Source organism: Coturnix japonica, chromosome 1 (genome assembly GCF_054131305.1).
Source record: "Coturnix japonica strain WE chromosome 1, WE-NBRP24, whole genome shotgun sequence".
Classification (NCBI taxonomy): domain Eukaryota; kingdom Metazoa; phylum Chordata; class Aves; order Galliformes; family Phasianidae; genus Coturnix; species Coturnix japonica.
This window is the reverse complement of record NC_140663.1, coordinates 140,670,561-140,694,394: the sequence shown is the minus strand read 5'-3', so window position 1 is coordinate 140,694,394 and position 23,834 is coordinate 140,670,561. Positions and strand designations below refer to the sequence as shown.

Below are 23,834 nucleotides of genomic sequence, written 5' to 3'. Positions count from 1 at the left end.
CTTGGAAGTCAGCAGCAGGAAGATTGATTTTCTTTTTCTTTCTTCCTTTCCTTTCAGGTTGAGTCAAGTAGCATTCAGAATAACCTGAAACAAGTGTAAAGCCCATTCTCCTGGGTCAGCTTCATCCTCAAGATGGTAGAATTACTGGGGCAAGTGTAATGTTGAACATTCAGAGGTTTCCTTTATAACTGTGCTCAAATGGACGTGAAGATGAGGGGGAAATAAGCTTTTGTACAGCTCTCAGCTTCTCTTTAATTCACACACAAAAAAAGCACACATGCAGAGCCATACCCTGCTGTTAACAGGAAATTGTATGAGCCTACAGATATATCTCCCTAGTGATGGCCAATGGCCACAGAAACTGGGAGTTTTTGTGAGATCTCTCAGGTGCAGTTTCCACACAGGATTCCTTCAACTGACCACTGGACAATTTTAGACATGGAAATAATTAGATCCCTCATGTGTATTACCACAGCAGCTCTATGAGGGTTCAAGCACAATTTGGCATCCAAAAAAGTAATTTAAAGACTATTTAGGTTAGTGGGAGCCTTTCCATTTATTTCAGCATCTATGGATTTTTAGTTTTTATTTTTATCATTCAAAATATCATATACTTCTTTTCTGAAAATTTAACCAGCATGGAACCTGCAGCCGGATTGGAAACTTTCCTTAACATTAATGCAGTACTTCTTCACTTCTCAAAACTAGCTCCATGCTCCCCTTCCTTTCTCTTTTCTTTTCCTTCAAAACTGAATATAACAAGAAATGGCAATGCTCAGAAAGCAACAGCATACCAAGGGGAATGTTTTCTGAGGCAAGGGAATGCCTTTCTTGATGTTAAAAGCTTTCCACTTCTTGTATGGCTTATTCTTCTGTTTGGACAAGGGTCTTCAAAGATTCTGAATTATAAGAAGATTAAAAGCTAGCCACTGTCTCTTCTGCATTAGGTACCTCTTTAAGGCACTTGAGATATCTGTGACAGACGTGAGCTATTTCTGCCCAACACTTAGGGTTTGCCTTAAGTATAAGGGCTTGCTCCTCTCCCTTTTAAATAGGACTGAGCACACAAAGAAACTGGTGGCAGACAGGGATTTACGTTTGTGGGGATAGAAAGGAAAAAAAGAAAGTCCAACATCTGCTGATGCCAGTAACACCTCTCTGCACTAGAATGCTTGGCTATCACAGATCAGCCCATCAGAAGTATGCTACCTTTCTGGAGGTATAGGCAGGACAGAAAGTAGCAATTTGAACTCTTGGAAAGTGTAGGAAATCACTGCTTTTATTTCGATCCCAACATTCTTAATAGCAAACCTGAGGAGCTTGAGGACAGCTGACAGTGAATGTGATTGATTGACTCTGAATCCCAAAATATTGTGTTTTAAGTCTAGAGTATAAACACATCAAAAAAAGTTTCTGTTTTTAAAAGGCGAAAAAAAAGAGGAGAGAGGCGACTGTGCAGCATGAAAAACCTCATCATTTCCTCTGTAGGAGAGTGCTGTGCAGCTAGCTACAAACCTCATATTCACAAGGCAAACAAAGCATCATTTTTTAATGACTCTTCTGAATACATTTTTGCAGCAGCTTGCCTAGACCTGCTTGTCATAATGGTTTCTTCAAACGCTTTTTAAAGCCTGTGATGTTCAAGGCCCTAGCCTTCCCCCTCTCTTGCTTGTTTTTTATGTGTCACAGTTGTCAACTAAAATAGAGCACCTAGCCTTTGTTTCAAGATGGTACCTGATCAATATCATCAATCCGTCTCACTCCCTCTGCCTCTCCCTCTCTCGCACTCTCTCTCTCTACAGCTGTATCCATTTCCTCCTGGCAAAAAGGGACTTTATGAATAAATGATACTGAAATGCTGAGGGTTCAGATACTAAATAATGAATTTCACCACCAAAAACACAACAACTTCTCCAATCATAAAATACCGCTCCTTCCATATTGATTGTGCTTTGGCAACTAGATGCAGTGCTAGGCTTCACTCTGCAAGGTGTTTAAAAAGAAAAACAGGTTTACCCGGGATTTATCATGTATGGAAAAATGTAATAGCTAAGTAGGCTGTCTGCTAATGTCTGGCATAATGTTTCTTCATAATGGTTAACCCTTTTGCAGGGAGTGGAATAAGAGTGCCTCTCTCTCTAGATGGGAACTTTGCTCCATGGGACATTACAGTAAGTGTGTCATCTATTCTGCGCTGTTCTACGGTTACTAGCTTAAAAATGATAATGCAAGGCTCCTTTTATTTTTTAAGTAGCAGCTGTGCGCAGGGAGCAGCAGGACCGGGTCCTAGGTCAGGAAAGCTGCAGCTGCTGTTCATCCTGATATTGCTGGGTGCTGGGTTTGTGGCTCACTCACTGTTGCATGCAGTGGGTCAAGGTTTCGGAGCATTTGTTGTCTGCTCAAATGTGACTTGCTTTCCTATTTCCCTCATGAATGGTCTCTGCTGGCGCATTTCTGATGTGCAAAGAATGCCAGTATCCGCTATCTGAGAGAAGGCTGGGGTCAGGGGGGGTAGATTCATGGCATGTGATTGGCAAAACCTGCCTTCTATCAAGTTGTAGGCTAACTTTTTTGACTGAAATGTTCTGTGTCTGACTATAAATTTGCTTTACTGCCTATTAATGTCAGAGAAGTTTCATTTTTAATTAGGTGAAATGAGTAGACTTTGTTTTATGAGGAATGCTATATGTCCCACCTACAATCTTCCTGGAGAGAGAGGGGGGAGAGAGGTATAGATATATATATGTACATAGTTCAGGTTAAGGAATGATGTCACTCAAGTGAAAAGTCAAAGTAGGGAGGGTGTTTTTTAAGAGAAAACGTTTGAGTGCTTTGATATATTTGGCAAATCCATTGGTAATTTTGATATTGGAAAATTTCTTTAATATGGATTAGTCAGATTGCTAGGAAATTACCTTTTGCTCTGCATTCTAACGAATATGTCTAACAACAAAAGCTCTGTGGCTCGTATTTCTATTTCATAGTGCTGTGATGCTTAACTGTTTATTCAAATGATGCATATACATTTTTACATCTTCATTTATTTATTTATTTTAACTTATTTTAGAGGGGGAAAATGCAGGCATTAATTTAGAGCTACTGATGCAATGAAATGGAGGAATATATTTGAGCTATTAGCCGCTTCAATCTCCTGCCTACAAATAATTGATGAGTTTCTATTAAAGATTGACAAGCCGGCAGACTGCAAAGCATTTCTACTAGAAAATGCACTGTGGATAGCAAATATGCATTATACTTTTTATTCTGATGCTATATTTTAACAGTTTTAGAGTTGATTTTGTTGTTGTTGTTATTTCTTACAGAGTTATTGGTTAATATTTGACTAGGAAGAATTTGCATGATGTAAAAAGAAAAGAGAGAGAGAGAAAGAAAGACAGTAACATACACATGCATTAGAATTCTCTCTAGCTGTTTTTCATGTGTTATTACTGATTGTTTCATGTAAAATTATGTAGGCTTTTCTTCAATTCATTTTCTCAGGTTCAGTGTTATACTATCGAGATGCATTCAGAAACATGCAAATGTAAATCCTACTAATGTTACCGGAGTCTGTGAACAGGAGCAAGTTCCTCATCAGCATTGTTCATATACAGGCAGAGTGATAAAAGTCTCAGTAATTTCATCCTCAGTTCTGCTTTCCATGAGCAGTTATCAATTTATAAAATAACACAAAGAAAAAATATTTTTTCATCCATTAAAAAAAAAAGAATTAGTTCAAAATTATGGAAATTACAAGTTTTATTCATACTACGTCTCTTTGATTTATGTACTTCCAATAATTTCTTGCTAATAGAAGTAAATTTTTTAACTTACAAGTTGGTTGATAACTCACTTAGTTTTGTTTTCTTACGAAGGCTTGCATTTCATTATTTATAACATCGTTCTCATAGAAGAATCTGTTTTCAGTAACATACTAAGAAAGTTAAGCAGAAGTATCTTTCTTTTAGCAGAATTAGATTAGGAGAAGGGGGAAGAAAAGATGGCTATTTTTGTTATTTTTAAATTTGAAATAATCTTGGAAATCCTAAAATGCACGTAAGCAAATGAAGAAGAATAACTACAGCCTCCCCCCCCACCCCCCCCCCACCCCTTTTAAACAAATTATTCTCTGCATCTGCCTTTTTGATTCCACCTTTACATTTCTGCAGGTAGACAACAAAATAAACAAGCATGAAATCTGGAGATCTGGTGTGAGTTGAATTGGCTTTATTTATTGTTGCCACGTTACCTTTGTGGTAATGAAACATGGTTCTTATTCCAGAATTCTTATAAAATAACAAAGAAATTAAAACTATTGGTTTTGAATCCCTACCGAATCTCCATATTAAAATGAATATTCAGGGATTTTTTTTTTCAATATTTGTTCTCTGAGATAATCCCATCTAATAAGCAGTTAATATGTTGATGTATACAGGAACATTTTTGATGAGGCAGTTCATATAAAACAGATTGTCTACACATAAATAAACCTACATATGCCACAAATCAAAAGTTTCTACTTCAGAAAACTACAGCTGATATATATAAATAGACCTGCATACATTTTTGGCATGTAGTGCATATTCCATAATAGGTTGTGTAATAGGATTTCATTTAACTATTCAAGTATGTGTTAGTGCCTACTTTGGGGAGACAAAATTAAAATGTTTTGGTGGCTTTCAATGTATGTAAGCAATAAAAACAAAAGCCAAAGCATCTTAGGAATGCAGAAGGTACATTATTAAAAAATAATAGAATACAAATAGTAAGGAATATCTTTGTTATATACAGCGTTACTGGCTACGTATCTTAGCTTCATTTTGTATTTATGAATATATTTTCAGTAGAAGGATAAATAGGTGAAAATAGTTCACTACCATATGATTTGTTTTATCCTAAGGCATTGCCTGGGGTTACTGGTACAGCCCTGGCTCTCAGTACCGAAAAGTGAAATGTGCAACAATGAAAATTTTATTAAAACGTATGTTAACCCATTACAGTATGTTCACTTCCAATTCTTTGTAAGAATGCGTGATGTATCATTTTGTGTGTGTCATTTTTTTAAAAAGATATGAGTCAAGTAGAGGAGCAAATTTAATGGGGGGTTTTTATGGGAAACATTATACAAATGGCAGAGTGTGCGATTCCCATTATTAAAATAATTTGTCATTGTATGAAAAAATGGTATAAATTTCAAGAAAGAGTCTTCTTTAGTTATCTGCCCTTTTTTAATGACAGCGGCTTTAGTGCAGTAACGGCAGACACGTTTTCAAGCAAAGCCCATTTCAGACCAGAATTTCTGAGAGCCCTATTAATGTTTCATGCTAATCAAGGAGAGTGGGAAATAGAGCTGACAGGTGCTTTCTACTCTGCTTATTCCTGTCTTCCTGCATTAGACATTACTAGCTAAAAAAGAGCCAATATGGTTCCTTTCCAGAGCATGTGGCGACAAGGGCAGGAATAAAATGCTTCTTTTTATAAGTTTATAGTTGTTTTTCTTATTGCCTCCACTGGTGACATCCAAGGAAATATAGATGCAGCGATTATTAATAAAAAATTATTTCACTTCAAAATGTGACCTGAATTAGACTCTCAGATTTCCCCTAGTGTACTTTGGAAACTCCACACTCATCTGAGATAAACTGAGGTCCACCTGGGATCCTTGTTTTAATGGAGAATTTCCATCTGAACGAGAAAGAAACATGTACCTTTACTCTAGGACGAGTCTTTTTGATTCAGGAATGCCAGGGCATTCATGTTTACAAAAGTAAACTCCTCATGAGGCAGAGTGCAGTGTTTGCCTCACCTGAAGACAAATGCTGTCAATGCTGCATTGGACATTACTGGGCATTGTCCTTTGCCACTCTCCCTTGTACTAAGTACTTGTGCCAACCAGCAACCCTCTGAAAGAAGTGCTGAAATTCTATGTATATTTAAAGGGGAGAGTGGTGTGCCCTGGAAGCTTGAAGAGAGGTCCCATCTGGCTGTGTTTGGCATACAAGTTAGGTAAGGAGACCCTTGAGTCAGGCGTCTGGAGGCCCTCAGTGGCCCTGGTGCCTGTTTGGCAAGTTTCAGTGCTTCTCTGGGGAGCCTGCTTCAAACCACTCCTCAAATTATTGTAGCTGGAATAATCAGAAAAAAGGAGAAGTGGAGCTCTCTGTTCCAGTATATTGCCTTTTCCACATGAAGCAAATACCAGTAAACCATCCTAATAATACATGGCAACCAACATAGCTTCACGTGGCTTTTCATGTAAATTATAATATGTACAATAATGCAGACAATATCAATTAACTTCTGTATCTCCAAAGAACTTCTGAGCACAAAAAAGCTGCATTTGTTTAATCAAAAGTATAGTTTTCAAATTAAACCGGTATAAGTCCTATTCTGGATCATTTTACACTGATTTAGCTCTTGCCTACCTTGATTTTGTTTGCCAGTTATTTGCTGCTTTAAGTTAAACCAACAAACACGCAGCACACATGTGAATATGTGAGAATCCAGCTTAGACAAGTCTATATTAAGAATCTAAATCAGTTTAACTAAATTCATTTAAACCACTGTAACCTTGCCACGTGGTGGGGATGCTAATTTGTTGAAAAAGTTTAGACTAAAGCATGAAAATAATTACCACTTTCCTCTGGCAGGACACAAACCAATGCTACTTACTTGCTTAATTGTCAGCTTTTTTTCTATCAAATATATATATTTTTATTTTGCTTTTGAGAGCATTTGATTTCTACAGTGAATCACATATACCTTCAGACTCATAATGTGTATGAAGAAATACTATCAAAACAGCCAAGTTCAACTTCTCACATCTATTTCCCAAAATCATGAGAATCCCTCTGCATAAGGATGGTAAAGAATAGATGGTTCATATCACTAAAGAACTTCTATCTATATTGTCCTCTTTGCTATATTAAATATTGTATACTTGAAAAAGTCTGCTTTAATATATCTTCTGCCTCTGTCAAAAGCAAATTTCTTTTATGTAATTTTAAAGATGAATGAAGCGTTTCTCTCAATGTATATTCAGCAAAGTTTCTATCTATAAGTTGCACATAGGAATGACACTCATGCCTTCAGGATAAGATAATATATAATGATTTTTTACAGCAAAAGCTTTCATGAATATACTGTGTCAGAAGCACAAAGAACTCATTGCTAAGAAGAATCTCAGATTTTTTTATTTTTTTTTTAATGGTGCACTGGAGTTACTCATAAACTTATTTTCATCAGGCAGCCATCTTTAATTTTTATTTTAAAGATTTTATCCAGGCAAACTGTGAACTTGCTTTCTGACTTTGTGTGTTTCTATAATGGTGGAGTAACTAGGAAGTTTCTGTCATTCTGTTGTTGGTATTTAACTCTCTAAAACATGTAGAATAGTATCACATAAGTGAAAATACTCCTCTTGATCCCTTTGGATAACACAGCTTCTGTTGCCAAATCTCTATGCATTTCACCTGCCCTAGAATTCCCTTAGCAATGACAAGATTGCATAATGATCTTGCTTGGATTTGGCCTCTAAACCTAGGAAAGGATATCTAGGTAAGACTCATCATGCTCATTGATTTTTCTGCTTGGGAAAAGATCATCTAAACATCTCTAAATGTGTAAAAGATGTTCAGAAAGTCTACAAGACTACGGTAGCTGTTAGTGTAATAGATTACTCCAATGTGATGAGACAGATTTTCCTGAAGGTAGCTTCCATAATCTTTTCTTTTTCCAAATTATTATTTTTTTTAATTACTTGTTTTCCCTTCCTCTGTGGAAAAGTGACTAAAGGAAAGGACTTCTTTCATAGAACCTACAATGATTTCTGAATTCATGGATGGTTCCAGGACAGTGCTTTTCTTTTATTCACCCCACAGTGAAACGTTTTGTTGTAAATTAAGATTAAGAAATACCTGCTTCATCATAGCACATTTTAAATAATATATTTTCTTTCTGTCCTTTTGTCTGGAACAGTCACTGAAAGAGAGATGGAATACGTGCGCCCTAGTATCTGAAGTTCTGTGCTTAGGGAGGAAATCAAGGTTTTCATGTGTTCAAAGACCTCTTGGAAGCACTCCCAAAACACAGAAATAAGTGGATAGTACTATTTTTCAATATAGACCTTAGACGGATCCTTCTACTAAGCCCTGAATGCTGTTTAACTTCAGCTACTATAAATACTTTCAACAAAACTATAAGTTCTGTTTTCATCAGAGTTTTACCAGGAGATATGCGTATGCGCAAAAAGCATACCACATATCCCACATTCAGATCTCTGTCATTAAATCTCAGTTTACTCATTTACTATATATTTAGATTTATTTGACCAAGCTTTTGCATCTGTGCAAATAAGTTGTGCATAGGGGAGTCCTACTGGGATTGTGAATGGAAATCCATAGAGGTCCTCACATTCGCATTTCAAAGGCTTCTGCAACAGAACGGTGCCCTGTGTTTACAAATAGATGCCTCCTGCACAAAAATCAGTAGTTCCTTCACTCTGCCCATCCTGTGTTCTCTGTAACAACTGAAAGCAGGACTGTTTATATATGAAGACCTTTGTAAACAATACTGTTATTTAGGTGCCTCAAGAAAGCTTAATTAAGACCTATTTGTTTCCTTTTGTCAGATACTTCACATAGGCAAAATCAAGAAAAAAATTTCCTTCCTGAGGAGGTTATATAGACTAATATAGTCCAGGACAAGAAAAAAACACGGTCACAGAGTTTGCATTTGGGATTCACCTTATTGTTCCTTTGTCTTCTGGGTCTGATAGTCACTCTACAATTTCTTCAATTTATCACCTCAGACCCCAATTATTAAGATCTGTTTTAGATTTCAATATTTGGGAAAAAGTTAACTGACCCTAAAAGCAACTATTTGTCTCCTTAAGGAGCATTTGGGCAACTAGCTGAGGTGAAGCTGTTACCCAGACACTGACCCAGAATTCACAAGTAGTGGCAGGGCTAGAAATAAAACTCGACCTCTATGAGCCCACCTCATTGTGCCGCTATTGCAACATGCTGCCTTGGAGCCTGGGCTGTGGAAGGATATTGTTCAGCTGCAGCAAAGGAGTATAAAAGAAAGCCAGGTTAAAGCAAGCAGGGCACTTCAGCCTTCTATCTGTGGTGATATACTCTGACAAACATATTACATTTAATTAATAGGACCAAATTCTCCCTTAATTTATGCACATGAAGCTCTGTTGGCTTCTACAGAGGTGGCTCTGCTGTAATTGAGAGAAGAATTTGGCCCAGCATCTGTAATAAATCATTAATGAGCATGTAGTAAGATAAGTTTTAATGATTAATTAACAATGTATTTTTTGGAGAAAAGTATTCTTAACATGCCCTTTATGTATCAAGTGATAATTACTATATTAAAAGCCTACTGATTAAAGCAATTAATTATGTGCTTAATTTATTTACTAATTAAGCTTTAATATATGTATAGTTAAGTAATTGCTAATGAGTATTTCACATTTGCTAAACAGGTCTGGCAGTAATTCCTTGGAAACACTATAAAATGCTTCTTCTAGTGATTACATGAAAAAATGCACCATTTGTTGTTGTTTTTTTTTCATTCTTCCTCCCCATTTTATTGTAGGGAACCTGCTTTAGCAGGGTATTTGGAGTAAGTGATCTCCTGAGGTCCCTTCCAACCCCTTCCATTCTGTGATAATGTGTGATTTTCATTTCTCCCTCCACCCCCGGTCATTTGGTCTGCATTATCCTATTTTCTGAACGGAGTATTTTATTAAATTTTAAGTTTAAAAGGTCTAAAAAACAGTGTTTCTGGACAAATTTGAAAAGATATATTTCTGAAACATAACTCTGTAATGCCCACATGAAAACAAAAACCTTCTTTGTGAACATAGAGCTAAAGTCTGCAGTTTTCATCTTGGTATGTATTCAGATCTTGGGTAAAATTTCAGCTGAAATTAATGGGAGTTTGATTTGTAAGGACCAGAGCTGTGGTCACATACATTCACATACAGTACAAGAGAGGGAGGTGTACCTTGCAGTTCTATTAATTTCCTTAAATTACAGTGCTTGTAGTATCTATTGTTGCAGTGCTTACTTTTAAGTCTTATTCTTTACATGAGCAAAACTCCAATTACTGTTGACAAAAGGTTTGCCTCAGCAGATATCGCTGCGGCAGGATCACTTTTAGACATACCTGACAATACACAGTGATTGGCAAGGTCTTTATTCATTTAGATTCTTATTACATCCTAAGTGAAAATTGAAACTTGAGTTTTTGATGCTTACCCAATTGCTTCACAAATTATAGAAAAAAAAAAAAAAACCACCAAAAAAACCACCCAGTTCATCTTTCCCCACTTTTATGGTTCCCACTCTGCCTTCAGGGAGGTGTTACATCAGTGTAGACTTTCAAGTGTTTACAAATATAAATAGCAGTGACATACTGAGTATAGCATGGTCTGGTGGCAGAAAACTGCAATGAAGTGTTCCAGGAGTTAGTACTATGGCTGTAATTACTTCTTAGTCCACTAAGACACTTACAGCATTGACTTGAGGGGGAGGAGCCTAGCAATGAGAGAATCCCATCTAGTTAATAAGACCCAGCTTTTGGAGGATAGAGGGAAAGAAATATTTGAACAGCTTTCCTCTTTTACCTACCCTTGTGCTTGCTGCCTTCACTTTTAGCTTCTGTGTATTTCCACAAAATCTCTGTTGTTCCCTCTTTTTTCCAGGTTTGGATCCTGGGGACACTTTTTCCTCCCATTCTGTGGTCTTATTTAACAGGTGAAAGTGTGTGTGCTCCAGAGTACATTTCTATTCGAGCAAAATTAAATAGGTTCAGCAGAGCTGGGGTGCAAATAAACAGGTCTTATTGTAGACTGTATTCTCATTATATACGTTAATGAAATGAGAAATGGACTATTTCACCAAAAATGTGCTCTTTGTAAACTATTCTTCTGATCTGTCACCAGAACAGAAATGGGCAGAATAGCAATTCAATGCAAGAGATAAACCCCAAATGAGGGTTTTAAACCAGGCTTGAACAGACCCTACATTTTTCTTTCAATAAAGTCTCGTATAACTGTTTGCCAAGACTCCACATGGCTGCCTATACAGAGGAGTGTGACAAACTCAAACCACTCTGTAGTAGAATTACCAGAACCATTCCCTAAGAAAGATTAAACTACATTTGTATATCATCTGCCATTACTAAGTTACACGATAATAGATTCTTCTACAAAAATTGTCTTTGGTATTTATTTAAGAGAAAATAAACAAGGGGTAAAAAACAACAAAAAAACACCTACTGGGTAAAGATTTAAGAGTGGAAAAATGCTCTCCCAGAGCAATTCAGCCTGTAGCTAAGGGGCTTCAGGACCCACTGACACCAGTGAGAGTCTGGAGAGTCAAGTATCTCCTAGGGCAAGATGTTACCTTGAACTTTATAGATGTATTTGTTAGAATTAAATAGGGATTGAGCTCACTGCATGAGAACAACTGCTGTCAGGTTATAACTGAAATGGGATCTGATAATCAGAATTCTGTAGATGAACTTAAGAGCTTCCAAGATTAATTTTGGATCATTCTGGGGTTCATTAAGGAAGCTGATTTATATTTGTAACCTATTCAAATTGAAGTAATGACAGAGCATCAGTGCTTGTTGATGGGACAGAAATACTTTTTCCTCTTTGTTCTGTAATTTGGCTTAAAGACTGCCAAGGGGTTTAACCCTGTTTTAAGTGCTGAAAACTGACCATCAGAGCTGTGACCTTCTATGTAGCTCTTAATGAAGTTAGAAGAGCCAGCAGGATCAAACCTTACGTACAGTGTTATGATTATTATTATTAGTTTTTTCTCCTGATTGCTTGCATGGTAAAACCATGACAAAGCAGAGAATTCCATAAGTGTTCCTTTCTGCTTGGACAGCAGTTTCATTTCTGTGTCTGTGCAGTGTGCAGAGAGTTCAGCCCAGAAGTACCCACAACTCCTATGGGAGGTGGATGTGAATGGTCAGAATCCTTGTTGTGCTCTTATGAGGGCTGGAAGACGCTAGATCACTGTAGACAGATTCAGCAAGATAGGAACATAGTACTTGTTCATCTCCTCTGGCCTGTGGATCTGCAGTGGTGAGGGGGCCACAACTAGACTGCACTACGCTTTGGCCCTAGTCTACTTTAAATGTAATGACATGTGGCAGTCTGAATGACAGGCTGAGGGAAGAATTGTGCTCTGTGGTTCAAACTACTTCAGGAAGTTTATGAGCCTTATACCTCCATGCAAATTCAACCAGTGCTCTACACTGAGAGAGAAAAAACAACAACCAGAAGTACTGAAAGAAATGACTTTTACAGGCTATTCTCATGTGAATATCTTTAAAGATACATTTTTCACTATGGATCCTTTATAAACAAGGTGCACAGAAGGAGGAATCTGCCGACAGTAGGGCATTAAATCATTTTCTAAAAAGCTAAGCTTTTAGATTAGAAAAAACTCACTTTTACCCCACAAAGAGATTTACCTCACTAAGAACTTAAAAATGATTATTATAATGTAGAGTCTTTGAGCACAGAAAATTAATAGTTAAACCACCTGCATCACACAACCTTCTTGATCCAATCAGATTAAAGAAGCCTGGGAAATTTTGCAACACATTTCGATATGCACATTCGCACTAGGGAAATTAAATGGAGATCTTTTTTTGAATTAAATTTCCCTTTTTTTGTTCTGTGAAGTATATTAGACACTCGTGTAAATTTTATGAACATGTTATAGAGGTAAAGGGGGACATTTCAGGAATGGGAAAATATGTGGGACAGGATTGTGAGAAGCTTTTACATTCCTCCTCAAAGGAAGTAGATTTCCACAACTCAACATTTCCATTCTCTTATTCTAGACAAGGACCTCAAACAGAACATTCCTTTGTGCTCCAAAGCCATGTGTAATTCATACAGCTGTGGCCATTATCAAAAACATATCAAGAAATGGCTACAGATACTAAATAAATTTTAGCATCTCCAGCCTTAAATAACACAGTTCAGCCACCATTCTCATTCTTTGAAGCCAACCCATGCAGCAGGGCTTGAGTCTATCTGGTGTTTGTGTCCAGTTCTGGGCTCCCCAGTACAAAAAAGACAGGGATCTCTTGGAAATAGTCCAGTGGTGGGCCACTAAGATGGTGAAGGGCCTGGAGCATCTCCCTTGTGAGGAGAGACTTAGGGAACTGGGTCTGTTTAGCCTTGAGAAAAGAAGGCTGAGAGGGGATTTGATCCAGGTTTATAAATACCTGAGGTGTGGGAGCCATAGTGGCAAGTCTGGTCTCTTTTCAGTAGTGCGTGGGGATAGGACTAGGGGTAATGGGATGAAAGTACAGCATAGGAAGTTCCGCACGAATGTGCGGAAGAACTTTTTTACAGTGAGGGTGATGGAGCACTGGAACAGGCTGCCCAGGGAGGTGGTGGAGTCTCCTTCTCTGGAGATATTTAAGACCCGCCTGGACGCCTACCTGTGTGACATGGTGCAGGGAGCCTGCTTTGGCAGGGGGGTTGGACTCGATGATCTCTAGAGGTCCCTTCCAACCCCTACAATTCTGTGATTCTGTGATTCTGTGTTTTTAAATTTTCTCTTGAAAAAAATAGGGAGACTATTTTTGAATCTTCTTTCAAGAGGGATCCGCAGTGCTTTCCATCTCTTGAAAAATCCCTGATCATTATTTGGTACAGCGCTAATCATCAGAGGTCGAGACTATGCCAGATAGTGTGCTAACAATTAACCATATCAGATGATGACAATGTCTGTATCTGCCCTATGCATTTTTGTATTTCCTAGCACAGCCATAGAAACAGCTGTATTACTCTACGTTGAGGACCACTGATTTAAAAGATGACAGGATTTCAGCAATATAGGATGACTGGGCTCCAAGTGATCTGTCTGGGAGCTCTTGGGTCAGACCCAACTGCATGTCTACCAGGCACCTGAATGTATTCCCTAGGGATGGCTGTCTTATCTGAGTTCATCACTTCTCTTCAGAGACTGTCCTGAGAAACTATCCCAAAAGCCAACACATTCAGTAAAGCAGTGGCGGTAATGGTGGTGAAGGTGTTTAGCAGGATGATAAAAATGAGAAAAGAGAATGCTTTAGGAAAAACATTTTAGGACAAGGATAGTTGTCTTGCTGATACTGTGGCTTGGTTAAATGTTATACTTCAGTGACTTGAGAGCAGGCTACTATCATAAGTATTTGACATTGTCTCCTGAGGTCACTCTTGTAAATTCTGGATATTAACCAAAACCATTTTCTGATGGAATTGGCATCACAGAATCACATCACAGAATGGTCCAGGTTGGAAGAGACCTCAATGATTATCAAGCTTCAACCCCCTCACAGCAAGCAGGGCCACCAACCTCCATATCTAATACCAGACCAGGCTGCCCAGGGCCCCATTCAACCTGGACTTGAATACCTCCAGGGATGGGGCATCCACAACCTCTCTGGGCAGCCTGTTCCAGCACCTCACCACTCTCATAGTAAAGAACTTCCCCATGATATCCAACCTAAATCCTCCCTGCTTCAACTTCAAACAATTTCCCTTTGTTTTGCCATTATCCACCCTTGTAGAAAGTTGACTCCCCTCCTGTTTACAGGCTCCCTTCAGGTACAGAAAGGCTGCAGGGTGACCTCATTGCAGCCACTCTTATCCAGGCTGAACAAGCCCAGCTCCCTCAGCCTGTCTTTGTAAGGGAGGTGCTCCAGCCCCCTGATCGTCTCTGTGGCCCTCCTCTGGAGACTCTCCAAAAGCTCTCTGTCTTTCTTGTACTGAGGGCCCCAGACCTGGACACAGTTCTCCAGATGGGGCCTGACGAGGACAAAGCAAAGAGGGACAATCACCTCCCTGTCCCTGCTGGCCACCCTCTTCTGATGAAGCCCGGGATACCATTTGCTCAGAATCCAATAAATTTGCCTCCCTTTCAACTACTGTACACAACACACAAAACCCATATTTCCAATTTAATACATACTCTTCCCAAATGAATGTAATGTTAATAAGAGCCTAAGGTTTCAGAGCTCACGGAGCAACCTTAGCATGCCACTTCTTTTTTGGAGTAAATCTATTTGAGGGTAATGCCGACCAGGATGTTACTGTAACCCTTTTGAATTTGCAGCCTACTAAAGATAATTACAAAGCATGAGTCATTCAGTTCATGATCTACATAAATATGAGATTCTTGAAGATATCTATTGCTTTTTTCTGCCTTATATTTTGGAATCTAGAGGTATCGTAAATTTAGAATATGAGACCTACATGTTGTGGAAACCAGAAACTACACTTAAGATGTTATTTCAAATTTTTTTTTGGTGGGGGGTGGAGGGGAGGTGTCAGAAGGGAGGGTGATGGGGGGGGGTGTGTCTCCACCAGTTTTAACTGCAGCTGTCAGTAGTTCATAAAGAAATGCTTCAATGCTTAAGTTTTCACTGATTTCATCATTTTATTTGTTTCTAATGGATTAATTTAAAGGTTTGATGTTCACACATAACATTTTTAGTGCTGTCTTGATCTAGATATGTTAGCTAAACAGCCCCTAGTCTTCTTATAGTAAAAGGAAACATTATAAGTGACCAAATATTTTACTTACATTGACTGGTTTACCAGTCCTTGTTGGCTTCAGAAGGGGTCACTGCCAACACTGTTTTTCCCAAAGGCAAGATAGTAGCTCTCATTGAGTAGAGCCAGCTTTTTTTTCTCTTTCTCTTTTTTGCTGCCAATTTTACTACTGATCTTGTGCAATAAAATGTGCTTGTCAACGAAAATGTCAACCAAGTTTAAAAAGAATAGTCTGAGTAAAACTAAAAAGTAAATTATTTAAGTAGAGTTGTAGTTGAAACTTGAAAGAATTCTGTTTGGTGGTTTTCTTTACATCATTCTGCCAATGGAGGAGGAACTCTGAATTTCTAACTAGTGAAACCCTGTCATAACTGGGGCTGACAGTTCACATTGAAAATTCTGTTTTCTTCTTTCCCAGGAAAGCAAGTCAAAGTTAAACCAACAAACTACTGTTGGCAAGTGCCTTACCTTTGTTCTGTGCTTCTTTATAAATTAGCCACTTGTGTTTTCTAGGTTGCTTGTAAATGAAATTCCTAGAGGTTAGGGTCTCACATTAGGTATGTTATTTTAAATATATATATAGACAGTCTAAGTCTTCTAGGCAGTCACCAGCTTTAGAGCACTTATTAATTAGAAAATACTCTGAATTAGTGTTAATCAGAAAGGAAACATACTGAATTTTGAATTCAACAGGAAATCCAGACAACCTGGTCCCGAACTTCGTTGCAGTTAAATATTGGTGAAATTAAGGTATTTATAAACATACCAACACTGCGTCTGATCTGATATTACACTGAATTTTGTGTTTGATTATTTATGCTCCTGCATGCAGAAATTGCTGAAAGGTACAAGGCTGGACATTTGCACATTAGAATTATTATGTATGTAAAGGTTAAAAAGAATAAAAAATAAAAAGACCTGATTTTACTGTAGAATTGCTGTTATAGCATTATGTACATGAAACTTTCTATAACCATACATATTTTTTTTCTAAATATATCTATATATACATAACCTCTATTCTCTGCTAATTGACTTATCACTATATACTACAGTATATACATGGCCAGTTCATTAAGGTTAATTTGTTCAAAAATATTAGAAGCATTAATTTCTTGCTTATAGCTAATGGCTGCTCCCAGCCAGTGTCTTGTTTCATCATTAGTGTCAGCTAGATTATAACTCACACCCAACTGTTTTTACACTATCTAATAGAATCAATTGATGCAATGGTTGACAAGATGCTGTTTTGCATTTTGTCATCTCACTAATGCACATGGCTTAAAGGCATTGGCATCCATAATGTGGGGCAGTTTTGTAGGAGGCACAGAATAGGCTGAAGCTGCAAGGGCCATTTTCATAAAATATTAATGAAATTGAAAAATACACTGGGGTTGAAGGCTTGTCTGCTAAATGTAAGGTAAAATCTATTCTGTTCTGCTTTCTGATGACTGTAATTAGCAGCCCTAATTAAAAATTCAAACCTTGTGTATATTTGAAAGCATGAATCTTAGCTCTCATAGTGTTTATTTCCTTTACAAAGTATTTTATTTTACAACACTAATTGAACAGGATCCTTCCTAGCCTGACAGCCGCAGCTGGCTGGAGCCAGTTTATGTATCCAGTCTCTCTAGACTACTTCCTTTTGTAAGCAATAAAACATCTTTAAAAAACATGTATATGCTCTCTATGAGCCATTAACTCTGTGTCACCCAGTGTGGAGCTGGCCATCCGCACACATGCATTGTTGTTTCCTTCACTTAAAAGTGACCTCCTTGAAAAGGCAGCTTTTTTCTGATCTTCAATATTTAATGTGGATTTACTTACATTAAATGACCACCTTTCTTAAGGAGACTTGGCCCAATTCTGACATTATTTATGAACAGCATATGCTGTGCAAAACCATGGAAGGAATCACCATTACTTCCAGTAGAAAAATCTACTTTTTATCATCCCTTTGAGCAGTTATTTTGAAATTCGTGGCCAAGATACTAGAGTTCCGTGAGGGAATATATCACTACAACTTGATTATAACCACATTACTTTCTGGAATCCGATAAACAGCAAAGAAGGCAAGCTAATACAGCTGTAATGTAAATGGGCTGAGTTTTTTTTTACCATTGTGGTTCCTCTTTTCACTGTTTGCTATGGGAATGGCTCTGAGCTGCACTATTTCCTGTTTTCCTTCCCGTAATCTGGCAAGGATACAATACTGGAATTTTAATACCCAGAATAGTGCCTGTAATCATAAGCAATATTTTTTCCCCCAGAATCTTGTCTTTTTGGTTAGTTGGTCTTTTTAGTGTCTGGCCAATAAGGCCACAGGAGGAGGAGAAAAGGTGGATGGCTGCAAATTGGAATTAGAATACACCCTAATGTATCTTTGCTAAACATTTTCTTCATGGATTTATGTGATAAACAGAAGCCCCCAGACTGTGGCTAAAGGTTTGTTATTGTGATTCTTGCTATGCAAAGAGTATAAGTTTAAACTGAGTGTGGAATGCTAGATCAGGTTTAAAGATTTGCAGGAAAATCACCATTAAAACAGAAACAGAAACCCAAAATAATCCAAACCTGAAGGAACCGGGAAGCTCATGACTGTAGTTTGGGCTGTAAAATTCCAGACATCATTAGATATATTAGATATTTGGCACTAAGTTGTATTCATAAAATGAGAATTTAATCTAAAGTATTTGACTTTTCCTAATTTCAGAAAATTATTCAAATAATGTCAGTGTTTAAAATTCTGAAGGCTGTTTCCCTTCTGTATTGCAATAAAAGCAGAAAATTCTGAATATTTTTCTCAAAATTTCTTCTTCTTATTATTTTTTAATTTTAAAAGGTAGACACTTAACACACATTTATTCCTTTCCCTCTTTCTTTTCACTTCTCTTGAATAGAAAAAAGTATACAGGTACTAACAAAATAAATAATGCTGTACTTTTTCACTGGAATTTTGCAGTTCCGTCTGTCCTTTTTGAGGTTCTTGGGGGGGGAGGGGAAGAAGAAGAAAAAAGAAAAAAAAGTAAGGAAAGAAAAGGAAAGAAAATACACTTTGGAATTAAAGCAAGAATTATATCACTTCCTAAAAGTCAAATCACTTCTGGGTCACTTCTTAGAAGTATAATGGTGGTCACTGAGTTTTAAGTAGTCAGCAATTCTCACTCAGTAGTGAAGGGAAAGGCAGTGTGCTGCTACCCCATGAGCAATTCAGCTCATGGAATTATTGATTTGAAAAGTTCTCCAGACAAAGAAGGACTAGTTCAGATGACTACAGGTAGTGTCATGTATTCAAATGTATTCAACCCTGATGCCATTTGTTTGTGTGACAGCCACAGTTTTCTCCAAACAACAAATGTAATATCCTACTAATCCTTCAGATATTCTACACATGATGGGGAGTCTGTAATATCTCCACAAATGCCTCTCTGCTTTCATATCTTGCTGGAACTTAAAACCACAAAAAAGAACAGATTCAAACCAGGAACAGAGCAGCAAACAGATAAACTGCATAGGCTGTGAGGTTTTCACTATTTTTTTTTAACTTATTAATTGCTGATAGGGCTTGAGCACTGAACAAAATTGAGCTTTCTGAAACCACTTCAGACATGGTCCTCAGACTGTATAGCTGAAATTCAGACTGTAGCTAATCACAGTACAGCAAAAAGAGCTGTATAGCAGAACACAGAAAGCATGAATGCAGTAGTTTAAAGAGCATATAAAACTATATAAGCTAGAGGAATTAGCATTATTTTGATTTAGGTGATGAGTTTATAATTTATTTAGTAAGTTGTTACCAAATACCATTGGCTTGGTCTGATAGACCTCTGCTAAACACAGTTTGTAACACAGAAAACAAATAATAGTCCTTGTGCCATAGGGTTTGCAATCTACAGTGTTTACATGATTATTTACTGATTTTTAAGAGCTGGCTGCAGAATTCTGCTCCAGTAGTCCAAATGTTACTCTGCAAGTCTTATCATTTGCATTTTTATGTTAACTATTTTTAAGGTGTGAGCCAACTTCCTAAAAGTCATTTTGGAGAAATAATTCATGGAGGATGAAATACACTGGTATTTTTCTCTTTGCTACAGAGACTATTTCTGACCCACATTAACTATATATATACATATATATACTGTTAATCTATCTGTATCTATCTATCTATATGTATCTATAGATAGATAGATAGATAGAGATAGAAAGATAAATACTGTTAACACAGAAAATATTTCTCAGTTAAAGTCAAAATGAGGGATATATTATATAGAAAACCATTGGTGTGGAAAGCCAAAGAGAAAATGATTTAATGCCGTGGTGTAAAATGACAAATCTAACATTTCTTTAACATAAGTAACATTTGCTCTCATGACTCAGCATTGCTGATGTGTGCTATTTGCAGCAGCCACCTAATGCATGCAAGTGTAGTTCTAAATTTGGGACAGTTTTTCACCGTGAGGAAAAACAGGGTAGAAGACTACTAAAATTTAGTAGTTTAAAAATTATTCGTCAGAGATAAAAGTTATTACTTTTGAAGAGTAATGAACTGATACACTGCTAATTTTGTCTCTTTCCTCCCTCAAGCTTCCATACCCCAGGCAACTGCCTTCACACCAGTGACACTCTTCCTCCTCTGTCCAGTCAGTGGGAGCATCTCCTACACAGGGACATTTTCAATAGGAGGACAGATTTTCAGGGACGTTTCTAGTTCACAGTCTTCTTCACAAGTCTTTCTCCTCATGGGACTGTGGCTAATAACTCTGTTTCAAAACCAGCAGATAGATAACAGACACATCAAACTTTAAGTATGCTTCACTGTCTCTAATATAGATGAATCAATCTAAGGATTAGAAGGAAGGAGAAGGACTTTTATCTGTTGACCTACGTAACTTATCATGATCATTAGCCCTGTTCTGACATCTACCTACAGTCGGCAGTTGAAGGTGTTGCTGATAGGGTTTTTGGGATCTTATTAAACCAGCAGGAGGAAGGAAGCAAGATTTAGTGCTTGGTGTTGGAAAGAGAAATATATTAGTTGCTCTGAAAGGAATACCGCCTATTTATTTCCATGGAAACTACAGCAGATACAAAGAGCACAGTAACACTACTTGACAAAGAAAATTCTTAGCTACAAAATGCTGTTTTTCAACATAACCACCACCACTAGTTGTGCATTTTTGCCAGCAATGAATGAGAAGCATCTGCACCAGCAGAGGTGACCCGCTGTCGCTGTCACAGCTACTGAAATGCAACACCCACCACCTCACTGTGCTCACATCCACTGCTGGATCTCCATAAACGCCCACCAAATGTCAATGAATATCAGTGGGTGCCATGTTTTTCCTCCTGGAGGAATTCAATCACACCCCTTTGCTTCATCTGCACTTCCATGTCAGGCGCCATTTTGTCAGATTGCCTCTCTGCTGCCATGTGTTGCATGGCAACAAAAGTGTATTGTCTGTAGCACTGGCTTGCAGATCTATGTAATATGTGAGGAAAGGGGAGGAGGCTGTGGGAGAGGTTTTCACAGAAGAAACATTTGCCTTGTATATATATATATTTTAAATTCACTTGTGGTGAAACTGGAGTTTTTTTATAATCCATTCTTGCCATGTATTTTCAATTACTTGCATGTTTTCTTTTTTATCATAGATTGTTTCTGAATGTCAACATTTACACTTTCAGGGCATGTTCAAGCAATCATTCAAGATATAAAAATATATTAAAATATATGCTGTCTACAAAAACTTTTTCCTTTTACCTCTCCTCTCCTCTCCTCTCCTCTCCTCTCCTCTCCTCTCCTCTCCTCTCCTCTCCTCTCCTCTCCTCTCCTCTCCTCTCCTCTCCTCTCCTCTCCTCTCCTCTCCTCTCCTCTCCTCTCCTCTCCTCTCCTCTCCTCTCCTCTCCTCTCCTCTCCTCTCCTCTCCTCTCCTCTCCTCTCCTCTCCTCTCCTCTCCTCTCTTCTCTTCTCCTCTCCTCTCTTCTTCTCTCCTCTCCTCAGAACCCAAAACCCACCTACATCTTTCAAAATTACAGTTTCATACAGAACTACTGATACCCTTAGATATGAGGGGTAATGATCCTCAGAGATCTGATTGCAAGTGTGGAGCTAAATAAAAAGCTGTTTTATGATTGCCTTTTTAAAAACATAAAAATCATCCATTATATTTATTCAGTTCATGAGCCAAACTGAAGCAAACTAAAAGCAATAGCAGGAAGCCAGCTAACACTGCTTTGGAGTGCATGAGTAAGAATTTTAAATGAGGTCTGACACAAGGCTTAGCTGTATAGGGAGGGGCTCTGGTGGTATATTAGCCTCTTCACATTCACTTGGTATATCATATATTCCTACAGATCTTTCCTCCCCTCTCTCCAGTGTTTACTCCTTCTCCCACTACCCTTTTACTTCCTCTTCCCCACCTTCTTCTGCCATTTATGGATGCTGATTGACAAGAATTAAATGGCATGCAGCCAGCCGCTGAAGTAGCAGCTGGGGCTGGTGTTCTCTCAGTGTAGACATTTAGAGATATTTTAAAATGCACTATTCTGTGATAAATCAGCTTATCAGTTGATGTGACTGTGGATAACACTATGTGTCTGTTTTGACCAAAAACCACATTTTGTTAAGACTGTGTCCCGGTGCCTGGCTTTCTGCCACTGCTGGAGATGACTGTGTGCCTTGTGCAGGTGTATGTCAGGAGGGGTGACCTTTGGGCTGCCTGGCATTCTGAACCTGGTCCTGTGGGCACCTTCCCGTGGGCATGAGTGGCCCTGGTGTAGAGCAGCTTTGTGTCTAGGACTGCAGCCCCACAAGCAGTTACATGGAAGTAGGAGCCTGCACCTCCTGCTGCACGTTATGAATAACTCTCACTGAAGTCAATGGGCATAACTTGCATCCTGCAAGGAGGAACTGGGGTTGTATGTCTCTTAAAAAATGATAGAGATGTCCTGTAAATTTCAAAATATCATCTCCTTACAAATAAGAGGTAGGAAGGCACAGCAGGGAGAAACACTGCTGTACATGTGCACCTAGGCTGAAAAAGCACTTACAGTTCTGTTTTTCCAAGATAACAACAGCCAGTGCACAGTAAGCTCATTAATTAAAAGAAAGAAAGAAAGAAAGAAAAAGAAAGAGGAAAAAAAAAAAGAGAGAAAAGGAAATGGAAACAAAATATTAAAAAGAAAAGAAAAATAAAATCAAAAGAGAATAAATGAAAAGGGGAAGGAAAATATATGGCAAAGGCAAGCAACACCCCCTCACTCCTTCTTCTCCCCCCAGCTGTTAAGCCCCTCTTTTGTTTTTGAAAAGGCCAGGATTACTCTTATAGAAGGTTTGGATCTTGTCAGCAGGCTTTCTGAGCCTTACTACTGGGCTTTCTGGATAGAAAAACAATGCTTTTGAAGCTTATAAGGAAAAGCAAGAATAATAATTGTACTAATCACTGTTTAATCAATGGAACACACTAATTTCACATATTTTTAAATTGCCTTTGCCACCTTTCATACAATACGTAAATCTCTATGAAGTCACAGAATGAGCATCCTCTGGTACCTAGTGCTTTCAAATCCACTCACACATCAGCAAGAACTTTGCGGATGGAAGTAATTTACAGGGTGTTGAATGCTCAAAAGATTTATTTGCTTTCCTAGATGCACACACACACCTTTCAGGAAACATAAGGTCAGGAAGCTTTCAACTTGTCAAATTTCTGTAAGTTTAAGTTTTGCTTACAAGCATTTTAATTAAGTCACCTGTCTTAAAAGAGTGTTTAGTACGGCCAGTCTGAAAGAGGGCTTAGGCAAAGATTCTTTCAAAATAACTTCTCTGTCGAATAACTGGGTTCAAATTTTCTGGGTATTCTGCTTCAGGGTTTTCCCAACTGCTGTACATGTTGATTTGTGCAGTCTGAAAATTCACCTCACCTTTAGGAAAGAAACTTGTGGTTACTGGGAGCTCACTCACAGGAAAATCTAGTTACTACTCAACAGCAAAATTGTTCCACACACCAGTGAAGCTGACACTGTTTTTGATATTTTTGCAGAATTCACTTTGCCTAACTCTAAGTGCCCCTTGGAAGTCAGAGGACACCAGACAGGTGTAGCTGTCCCCTGCAGGTTGGCAGGGGTGCTATGCTACATGTCTTAACTGAGCTCATATGGACTCAGTAAATGTCTTTCTTTACCAAAATACTAAGGAAAGGCATATTTTTTTCTTGCTTTCATAAAGCACAGGGAAATGTACGGCTTTTGC

General features: G+C 38.0%; 1 long non-coding RNA gene across 1 annotated transcript in view; it reads left to right on the top strand.

Annotated features, from left to right (window-relative positions):
• Positions 1-1,949: 1,949 nt before the first annotated feature.
• LOC146762755 (uncharacterized) overlaps positions 1,950-23,834 on the top strand; it is a 57,848-nt gene continuing 35,963 nt past the window's right edge. The window contains exons 1-2 of the long non-coding RNA XR_014948332.1: positions 1,950-2,030; positions 2,113-2,171. This is a non-coding gene — a long non-coding RNA (uncharacterized LOC146762755). The remainder of the gene's footprint in view (positions 2,031-2,112; positions 2,172-23,834) is intronic.